Consider the following 10999-nt stretch of genomic DNA (forward strand, 5'->3'; position numbering starts at 1 on the left):
CTCTGAGACCCACAAGTGGACCCCAAGACCTTGATGGCTGGGACTCTTTCTGGCTTAGCCCTGCTCCTGTCCCCGACAGCCACCAATGCACGTCCCAAGGCAGTGGATCCGAAGCACACTGGCCCTAATGACTTTGGCCAGCAAGGAGCCCTGAGATTTCTGTTGAGACCCTTTACCGCACCATCCACCATGATCAAATGATGTTACAGTAACACCTTGATTTGCTCAAACGCGATGAGAGTTTTCCCTTCAGAGTGCTTTGTACGTTTTTCTCTCCCTTTCTTAATAAAATTATCCACAAATTCTTCTTTAACCTGTATATTCCTGGTTGGCTGTTGGGGAAGGACGAGGCACAGGGGTAGGGTAGCCTGTGCCATTCCCTCGTGGGATTCTCCATAGCCTGGTTTTGCCAGGCACGGGGCAGGTGGTAAGGTCTCCTGTGCACATGGGTGTGGCCAGGGATCCAGTGTAGCCAGTGGCCAGACTTGCTCACATGTGCTGAGCCTCCCAGCAATTGGGCAGCCAGCAGCCCTAAGAACTCCATTTAGCGGGGAAAAGGCTCCTGCTCTGGCATGCTGGAATTTCATCCTCTCGGATTTCATCCCAGGGGCCCTCCTGCCACCTCAAATTGTTCAGCCTCCACTTTCTCTTCCTTTCCAAAAGCCCCATAAAAGCTTTGGCTCCCTGGAGCCCAGAGCCTCTGTTTCCCTCAAGTGCAGACAAAAATCCCAAGAAGTGTTCTTTCTGTCTCATACTCTGCAGATCCTGGATTTCCAGTGTGTGCCTTGGAGCTCACCTGCGGGAAGAGCCTTGCGGAGTGTGGTAGGAAAGCAGATGTGGCCTGGACATGGAAAAATGAAAAATCAGCCACTTGCCTAGGTAGTGTGGCCCTTATGCCCTGGAATAAGGGATGGGTGTTGTGGTTTCCACCCCTACTCTGACTTGGTAGTTTTCCAAGGCATCTCACCTGTCAATAAGAAAGGGAATCAAATTAGCTTATCCACAACACCCTGAGGTTCAAAGGGAGCAGTGACAATACCAGTGCCCAGCACTGTGTCAATGGTAAGGAAATGTGAAGTACAATAATTCTTTCACTCCTTCTCCATCATGCCATTTCTCTGGAGCAAGAAATTTCTCTGAGATTTTGTGCTGCATTGTATGAACGTTTGGGTTTTCTTCCCCTGAGCCAATTTACTCCCTTCACGTCACCTCTTTAGTTCCCGGGATCCCACCCTGCTCCTCATCTTCTCTCCTTCCTCTCTCTGCCAGGATTCTCTGGACCACATCTGCTGACATGGATGCTATTGCTGGGCCACGGTAAACATCACATCTGCGGTGAATTGCAAAGCACTATTTTTATTCATGTCTTGGACCACAGGATGATACTTTTGCCTTTTCAGTCTCACATAAAAGTATTTAAGCTATTTTTCCAGTAAGAGCTAGTCTGTGAGACATGCATTGTGCCTGCCACCATAGAAACTTACACCTGTGTTGGAGCCATTATTATGCCATTATTTAAAGTCTTCCAAAGAAGAACTTGGACTTTTTCCCCCCTCAGGAAGTGTGTTTAAGAAAGAAAATGAGTAAGCATGGGATATAAATTATTGTACAAAATTCAATTATTTCTTTATTTCATCCCCAACTTTTTCTGATAGTGATTTCAATAGTATTGAGGAATGGGGATAAATAAAATGTGCCTTGAATTCACTGAGAGACTGGCAGTTCTCTAAAAACCCGCTTTTCAATAACTGATACAACTCAGAGTGCAGTTCTACAAGTCTTTATTAGCAACTCTGAAATCCAAACTCTTCCAACCTACAGTGTGTGGTGTAACTACAATGGCAAAACTCATTTGGCAGCAAAATCCAATCTGAATGAAGTTTATTCTTTTTGTAATCCCAGCTGGCATGAATACACGTAGGAATGATAGATAACTGGTAGCCATCTTTTCGTTTCATTCAGAAGAAATTTTTTTAGCATTTTATTTTATTTTATTATTAGTTTCAAGCATATAGTACACTGGTTAGATGTTTATATAGTTTATGAAACGATCCTCCTGATTCTTCTTTCTCTCCCCTGGCTCTCCACCTAGCCATTACATAACTGCTGACTGCATTCCCTTTGCAGTGCTCCCCATCCCCGTGACCACCTATCGACTACTAATTTGTACTTCTTTAACTCTTCACCACTTTCTCCCAGCCCCCCTCCCCTACCCTTCTCCCCTCTGGCCATCACCGGATTGTCCTCTATGTTTGCGAGTCTGTTTTTGATAAGTTCGTTCTTTTTGTTCCTTAGATTCTGCATATAAGTGAAATCATATGGTATTTCTCTTTCTCTGTCTAACTTATTTTGCTCAGCATAATAGCCTCTAGGTCCATCCATGTCATAGCAAATGGTGAGCTTTTATTTCTATGGCTGAGTAATATTCCATTGTGTATATGAACCATACTTCTTTATCCAATATTCTGTTGATGGGCATTTAGGTTGCTTCCATGCTTTGGCTATTGTGAATAGTGCTGCAGACATGCATCATGATAAATCTCAGAAGTCCAAGGATTAGTTCAGAAGATGTCAAAGATATTTTTAAAATTTTTCATTGCAATCTTGGCATAAAGAACAAAATAAAAGCAAAGGATATGAAGTTTTTTCAATGGACAAGTCTTTTGGATGTAAAATGTGAATTTTTAATAATGATTTCTTTATATTTTCACTTGGTGTCATTGCAAAATTTTAGATTCACATTCAAAATAAAGGCTTATGCTGCAAATTATTTCATCAAAGTGATGTACATTTCTCTTAAAATCAAATTAAACCATGAACTGAAAACGCGTCAGAAGAAATATTTTTAAATGTGGAAGTTTTGCAGTTTGCATCCCATGGGGATGGGGGATAGGAAACAGGGCTGCACAATGATTGAACCCTCGGCCTTGTCGCACTCTGCAGGCGCTGTGGTAGGGTCGAGAGTAGGGAACTTGAAGTTCTGCGATTCGGGTAAAGTTCCAGAGCGGCCAGCACAGAGTAGGAATGGCCCCAGGACGGGCGTGCACTCCCCTAGCCCCGCCTGTGCCCACCTTCCCCCTCCGACAAGGACAGCCTGACGTAGGGCTGGACACAACACAAAACCCCGGCGCTGCTGACCCTGGCGGCAGGGAGGGGACAGAGACGGTTCTGAGGCGTAAATGAGCCCGGACCTGATGCCAAGCCGCAGGCGGCGCCAGGAGAGGGATGATTTGGTCCGCGCGGGGAAGGGGGTGTTCTCGGGAGCCCAGGGGAGCCAGAGCCCGCAGATCCGACCTCATGTGCGCCTGGGGACGGCGGTGGGGCCTCCACCCGCTAGGCTGCCCCTCGCTGGTACCCGAGGCTGTCCTGCCGCTGAGCCGGAACGCCCTCTCCCCGCGGCCTCTGCGCAGTGGCCCCGCGGGATCCCGGCGAATCCGCCTGGGATGTCGCAATGCCAGGGACAGTAGGGGCACCCAGACCCAGGCTGCCAACCTGGACCCTACTTTTCCTACATTTGTTTCAAAAGTTTCAACGCGACATCACCTTCATTTGCAGTACGATGATTTTACAAGGTTCGTCTTTACAATTGACTGACGTTCGTGGAACAGTGAGAGTGTTTATCAATTCATTTATAAAATATCGAACTTTTAAAAATCATTTTTACCTACGTACGTCCCAAGGCAATAGGAAGCCTCCCCATTAGGGGAAGCAAGAACGAAGCAAGAGCAGGAAAGAGCCACCGAACTGGGGAAGAGAGGGGTCTCGTTGGTCCGGAGGGGACTGGGGCCTCCAGGGGCTGAGGTGGCCCAAGGCGTGGCTCCGTCTTGGTGGGTGGGAGGGTCCGAGGCATAATGCCCAGCAGGGTCTGAGGAGGGGTCTGGCACAGTGTGGGAATCATGAATGGATCCTTTAATGGTCTAGATTTTTAACGGGAAGAGCAGAGAAAACAGGTTATCCATTAAAGGCAAAATGGCCCTGTCTGCGCCCACAGTTTACCTGAGCTGGACACTGAGCTGAGTCTTCTGGATCCGCCCCAACTCTTCACCCTGTTTGCCATTTTCCGACTTCCGGAGTGCTGTGGCATCACTGCATCCGGAATCTAATCGAGTCCAGGTGTCCGGGCATGAAAAGGAGTCTCAGTCTGAGACGTCACTTCTGTCTCCTTCGGAGGCAACCATGACTCTTCTCCGCCAAAAGCAGACACAGCAGCGCCTGAGACGCCAGGGCAACGGCACTACAGGTTCCCGGTAGAAGTGTAAGGTGAGTTAGTTATTCTCTTCTCTACCAGTTGGACTTACAGTGGTAAATTACTTTATGTGCGGCTAAAGCTGTTGTGGGGTGGGCATCTCTTCTAGAATGTTCTTCCTTTCAGTAACACAACTTATTCTCTTGTCCCTTCTGACCTAGGAGTGGTAATGCTCCATTCCGGTGCCAGCTCCGGAGTGCGCTTCCCCATCTATGGTTGGCTTCCTTTAACTTTCCTCCACTTGCTCTTTGTATAAAGTCACTTTGTTAGGCTCTTCCCAAATACCACTTTAGAGCACGCATTTGATGTTGGTGGCAACATTGCTTCATATAAGCCAAACTATATAATCACACCAAAAATGGAGTAAAACAAAATATTTAGTGCAGGAGCATCTCCGAAGTTTCGTATAGAAGGATCCAGAACAGCAAACTAAAAACGAGTCCCTGCTGAAATAGAAGAAGAACAAGGGGTGTGGTATATCGTGGAAGCCACATACATATGAAAACAATAAGCACTCTGAGGATGGAAGAATAAAACTGTGAAAATGAAAGTCTCATTGTAGAGATGTAGGAGAGGCTGAGAAGTGAAAGGTGGAGATAATGATACTATACACAGTTAAGGTAACATTTATAAGCGTTTCACTTGGAAATAATTTAAAGTGTTCAGGAAAGATACAAAAGTAGTCCATAGGAATCCAGCAATTTCTTATCCATATGCCTCAATTCTCCATAACGTGCCACATTTCATTGGCCCATCTGTCTCTGTCTCTGTCAGTCTATGTGTTTCTGTCTGTCAGTCTATCTATGTCTGTCTCTCTTTCTCACACAAAAAACTCACACAATCACACACAATATTTGAGACCGGATTGCATGTATACTGTGTATCCACCTATACCTTAATATTTCGATGTGTATTGTCAACCTTCAAATAATTGACTAATTGTAAAGCAAGTTGAGTTTATTTGGGAAGAGCAGAGAAATTGTAATCTGGGGACAAGCAAACTGTAGAGAACCATAGGCAAGTCCAATGAGACAAAGTTTGGATTAGATTTGGGGAGGAAATTGGGGAGGGTCGTTTTGAACAAAAGTTTATCAGAGGAGAACAAGAGTTCCAGGCTGGGGTCTCTGGCGGTAAGCAGTGGTTAATGCCTTGTTGCTGGGGCAGGAAGAGGTCTGCCTACTTCCCGTTGAGGCCTGTGATACTGGTACGTGACTCAGAGCTCTTCCTTCATGGCTTCCGGACTCAATTTTGAATAAAGTGTCTTTTACCAATTTTCAGTCTCCTACGAAGAAGGCTCTTAAGGAAGCACAGGTACAGCTATATGCAATGCTTATGCATAATCTAAACTCCATAGCCCAGTTTGCCAGCTCTCCCAGCAGCGTCCACTGCAGCATTTTTACTCCTCCAGCTCATGACCTAGTTGGGAATCAAATGTCGCATTTGTTATTCTGTCTCTTCGGTCTCCTGTAATGTGGAGTGCCTCACTTTGTCATGACCTGGACATTCTAAAGAATATGGGCCAGTTTTTTTATTGACTAGCCCTTGGTTTGGGTTTGTCTTATGTTTCCTAATGCTTAGATAGAGATTATGCCTCTCTGGCCACCTATGTGATGCTGTGTAATTTGGAAGTACACGATGTCAGTGTGCTTTGGAAGTACACGATGTACACGATGTCAGTGTGCTTCTCACTGTTGGAAGTACACGATGTCAGTGTGCTTCTCACTGTTGAGGTTAATTTTGGTCATTCCAGCCAAGTGCCATCTGATGTCTTCACTGCATCGTTACAATTTCCCCCTGACAACTAATAAGCAATGTAAAGGAAGACAAGTTGAGATCTCGCAAATGTTCTGCTTCTTATTAACCTGCTCCATATTTAGCACCCAAGGGCAATTTCTTCTCCAATAATTCTTTAACGTGTTGGTTGCAAAACGATGGCTTTCCAATCCTACCACTCACTTCACATTTGTTCACTGAAATATTTCTATAAGAGGGAATCTTTTATTCTCTTCTACTTCATTGCCATTTTCACAAATAATATAGACTAACAGATTTTTATCTTAACCGGGTATAATTCATTTCTCTCCCTATCTGCTTTGATCCTGGAATTCATAATTGCTTTTACAGTGCAACAGAGAAATGAGGGAGCTGAAGACAAACGAGAGATTTTCTAGATCTTTTTCTTTAAATGTGTTCTATAAATGTATGTTTCTTTCTCAAGGGAAATGATTACATAGTGAAGAAGAAATTCTTACTGAAAGATGGTGGGTATATTTCCACTTTTAGTAGGTTAAAGGAGATGTAATACAAAAAGTTTGGGATTAATTCATTTCATGAACGAAATATTACCCTTGAAATTTAGAAGGAAATGTAATGATAGAAACAAATTCCTGGCAACTCCTGTATTTTATCTTTTTGTGTTCTTTTATTTTTATGCCTTCGCTTGAAATAAAAGTTTATTATAAAAACCAAAAAAAATTTTCTAAAGTACTAATGTTCTTGGCGTATGTCAGTTTCATTAATTTTCAAGTATGTCAGTATGCTTTAGTCAAAAACCACCAGGAATACATTTGCCAGAGAATAAGCTGATTTATTACATCATTACACCAGAGTGAACTTAGGCCATGGTTCTTAATATCCATGAAGTTCTCAATATGAGGGTTTGGACATATTATAGAATGAGCTTGTTTTCTGATCCTGTGGAAGATTTAAGGAAGTAGGCTTTGCTCTGCATTGGATCCTATGAGGAATCAGGTGTAATTCTATTGTTCAATAAATCTTCTCTGGAAGGATAAAAGCCTAGACAGAGAGTGTTTGGTTATATTTTGGGTAGTGTAATTTTCATGCTTTTATCTTTGATCAGATATGATTACAGGGTGATCTTGTTTTTGTCTTGATCCATCATTGGCACTGGAGGGGCTTTTTCTGATATTGACGTTCTATTAAACTGTTCATGTCTAACTTGGAAACTCCAGTGCCTACCTGTGTCCCAGGCCAGCTCCTAGCAACACTAAGGAGTAGTATACAGTACCACCCAGTTCTTGGATGTCAAAGCTGCTTTTCTCTTTCTTGGTATTAAAATACAGTAAAATAGAGACTAGGTTTGAAAAATCCCTCAAGCAAACATAATGATTTAACCAGGTGAACAAAACTAAATCTAACTTATATCGTGAATATAAGTGATACTTAACTTAGGTTATTTCCTGTAAATGCCTCTGATTTTCATAAAAGAATCTTATCTTCTCCCAAAATAATATAAAAATCATTTTTACCAATTAATCTCTTACCTTCTGGAAATCCCCATTGTAATAACCAATCATTGTAAAGGTCAAACCACTTCCACACTGTCACTTTATAAGCCATCCTGTAACATCATGCTTTGAACTTCGGATCACTTTTACATTTTAATTTTTCATTTTTGCGAACAGTTTGCTTCTAACTTACTAAAATATTCATATCAAGTACAACTCTCTAAACTTTCTTCATACAGTTACTGGCATCAGAAATGGGATCCAAAGAAGACTCCTGAGGAACCCAGAGTCCAGTGAGTTACCTGGTGCCGCTACGCACAGATTTCATTGGACACACTACTTTTTTACCGATAATGAAGTTTCAGGTAAATCTCTTAAACACAAGTTCTATTCCCTTTATATTGACCTCTCCAGCTTATTGAGCAACATTAATTGAAGCTTCTTGGTAAGTCACACTTCTGTCTGTAAGGAGAGAATATTCATGATTTCTTGGGTTTGGGGACAGCGGTAAAATTACTAAGATTTGTCATCTTAGGGAATTTAAAGGCAAAGATGGGTTTTACTTGTCCCTAAACTTGGACCAGGAGCTTGTGTCTTTGTGAAACACATGTAAAGTTTTGGATAATTTGGAATTGCAGTGGCCGCTTGAGGAAGATTTAACTTAGGTAAAATAATTCACTTAAGGTGAATTAAAAAGAGAGAATTCCAACCTGTCTAAGACAATGAATGTATTCTTTGATCCGTATGCTGAAGCTTCTAAAAGACAAAATGGCACCCAAAATGGCTTCTCTAAAAAAATCATTATAGTCAGTAAATGAAAAAGCTTTAATGGAAAGCTTTACTCATCTGAGCGGTAATCTTAACTTTACCATCTATCCGAAACACAATTTGGATCCAGTTTTTCTTTTGAGTTTTGTATTATTGTACCTGACGCATGGCTAAAATTTTTACATGAAAACTGTAATATCTCTGTGACTGTGTGTTTATATATCTAAATGTGGACATATATTATATACATGTGATATTTTTGAAAGAGCTCTATTTAATAGGCTTAAAGAATAATAACTGCTAATATAAATTAAATAAGTCTTAAACTCAGACATAATACAGAAATGTACTCAGATCTTTTTCTTTTCGGCGAGGCAACCCTTGGTGACCTCACAGATTACAAAGACCTTGTCATCTTACAATCCCTTATTTTTTTAATTTTTTTTTTACGCCTACAGCACCTGGTCTTCCTAGGTGGTCTCCCATCCAAGTACGAACCAGCCCGACCCTGCTTAGCTTCCGAGATCAGATGGGATAGGGCTTGTTCAGGGTAGCATGACCATAGACTTAGATCTTTTTCAAGTTCACATAATCTTACAGGTGTGTCTTCAGTTTGACAACCTTAAATATAATACAAACATATAACTTTTTCTACCTTGGTTTACTAGACGAATTTGCTCTTGCTATAGCTGTTACAAAATTTGCCACCAAGAAAAAGAATTTAAGATGATGGTTAGCTGTTTAATGTCTAATCCAAGCATAATTGCTAAAAACAAGTAAAATAAATGTAAATAAATTAAAAGTTTATACTAAGTTAAATAATGGATATTCGTTGAAAGTCTAGGTCATTTTCAAATAAGATAATATACTAAGACATTTATTGTGAGACATAAGTTTATCTACTTTTGACTTCTTAATTTTTCACAGAGAGACAAAAGATATTTGGTTCTATTAGTGAACACATATTTGCCACATTAAAAAATTGAACTATGGAAAGCATGTCTCTAAAAAATTGTTAATGTTTATAATTATGCATTCATAAGTTTGTTAAGATGATATATCACAGTTCACAATTGCCTGCTTCCTAGGTTTCACTGAAAAGGTCACTAGTAGTTAAAAATTATAATCAATGTGTAAAAATAAAACTAGTAGAAATAATAAGTGTGAAGGGAAAAAAACTACAGATACAATGTATAGGTGAAAATGAGACATCTTTCTTAAAGAGGAGTATGCAAGAAAAATAGGATGTGTTTTTGTTAAAGAAAAAAAGAGTAATTTTGTCCTAATGTAAAATGACTTATTGTTCTATAACAAGAAGGAGAAAAAAAAAAGACAAAATCTAAATGGATGTGGAAAATTTCTGGTTGTTGAAAAGAAATTTTAGGCTTTGAGGTCAAAGATGGTTAAAATTAAATAGATTTATTTATAAGGGTTTTTTTTTTTTAACTGAACTCAATAATGTACTGATTTACAACTAAAGTTTCCTTTTCCCTCTATCTGAACAACAAGTTTCTTAAATTACTAGTCTTCTCTTAATAAGAAACTTAAAAATGTTCGATTTGTGTCATCTGCCTAGGAAACAAAGATTCTATGTCTTATCAAAATATTCTTGTACTACTTATTGTCTTTATCAGGTCTTCGATTCAGAAAAACTGAGTTTTTTCAATATTACAAAAGCTACGGGTTTTTGTTTTGTTTTGTTTTGTTTTACAACTATATGACTTTCTGTATTTTCCTGGTTGAATGGATAATTAAATATTGGTTCGCAGTGAGCTATGATCCTATTTGATTGTGTTAAAGCTTTTTTTCTCCCTTTCAGTTTTATTGAGATATAATTGACACAAGTCACTGTATAAGATTAAGGTATACAGCATAATGACTTGACTTACATATGTTATGAAGTGATTGCTACAATAAGTTTAATTTATATCCATCATCTCATATGGATATAAATTAAAAATGTGTTTTCCCTTGTAATAACTTTTAGGATCTACTCTCTTGGCAACTTTCAAATATACTTAACTATAGCCACTATGCTGTACATTACATCCCTGGTAATTCTTTATAACTGTAAGTTTATACCTTCTGACCACCTTTATTCAATTATCCAATTTCCCCACCCCCTACCTCTGGTAACCACAAATCTAATCTCTTTTTCTACGAGTCTTTTTGTTTTGTTTTTTGTTTGTTTGTTTGTTTGTTTTAGAGTCCACATATAAGTGAGATCATAGAGTATTTGTCTTTCTCTGTCTGACTTATTTAGCATAATGTCCTTAAGGTCCATCCATGTTGTTGCAAATGTCAAGATTTCCTTTTTATGGCAGAATAATATTCCATTGTATATATAAACCAGATTTTCTTTATCCATTCATCTGCTGATGGACATTTAGCTTGTTTCCGTGTCTTGGCAATTGTAAATAATGTTGCAGTGAACATGAGTGCAGAAATCTCTTTGACATCGTGATTTTGTTTCCTTTCAATATATATCCAGAAGTGGAATTGCTGGATTATATAGAGTAGTTTTACGTTTAATTTTTGAGGAGACTCCATACTGTTTCCAATAGCGGCTGTACCATTTAAAATCCTACCAGCAATTCACAAGGATTCCCTTTTCTCAACATCCTCATTAGCATTTATCATCTCTTGTCTTTTTGATGATTGCTATTTTAACAGGCATGAAATGATATCTCATTGTGGTTTGATGTGCATTTCCCTGATGATTAGTGATGTTTAGCAC

General features: G+C 39.9%; 1 pseudogene; it reads right to left on the reverse strand.

Annotated features, from left to right (window-relative positions):
- Positions 1 to 8711: 8711 nt before the first annotated feature.
- LOC112486122 lies at positions 8712 to 8829 on the reverse strand (annotated as a pseudogene).
- Between the last annotated feature and the right edge of the window lie 2170 nt (positions 8830 to 10999).

This window comes from Pteropus alecto, unplaced genomic scaffold (assembly GCF_000325575.1).
Source record: "Pteropus alecto unplaced genomic scaffold, ASM32557v1 scaffold338, whole genome shotgun sequence".
Taxonomy (NCBI): Eukaryota; Metazoa; Chordata; class Mammalia; order Chiroptera; family Pteropodidae; genus Pteropus; species Pteropus alecto.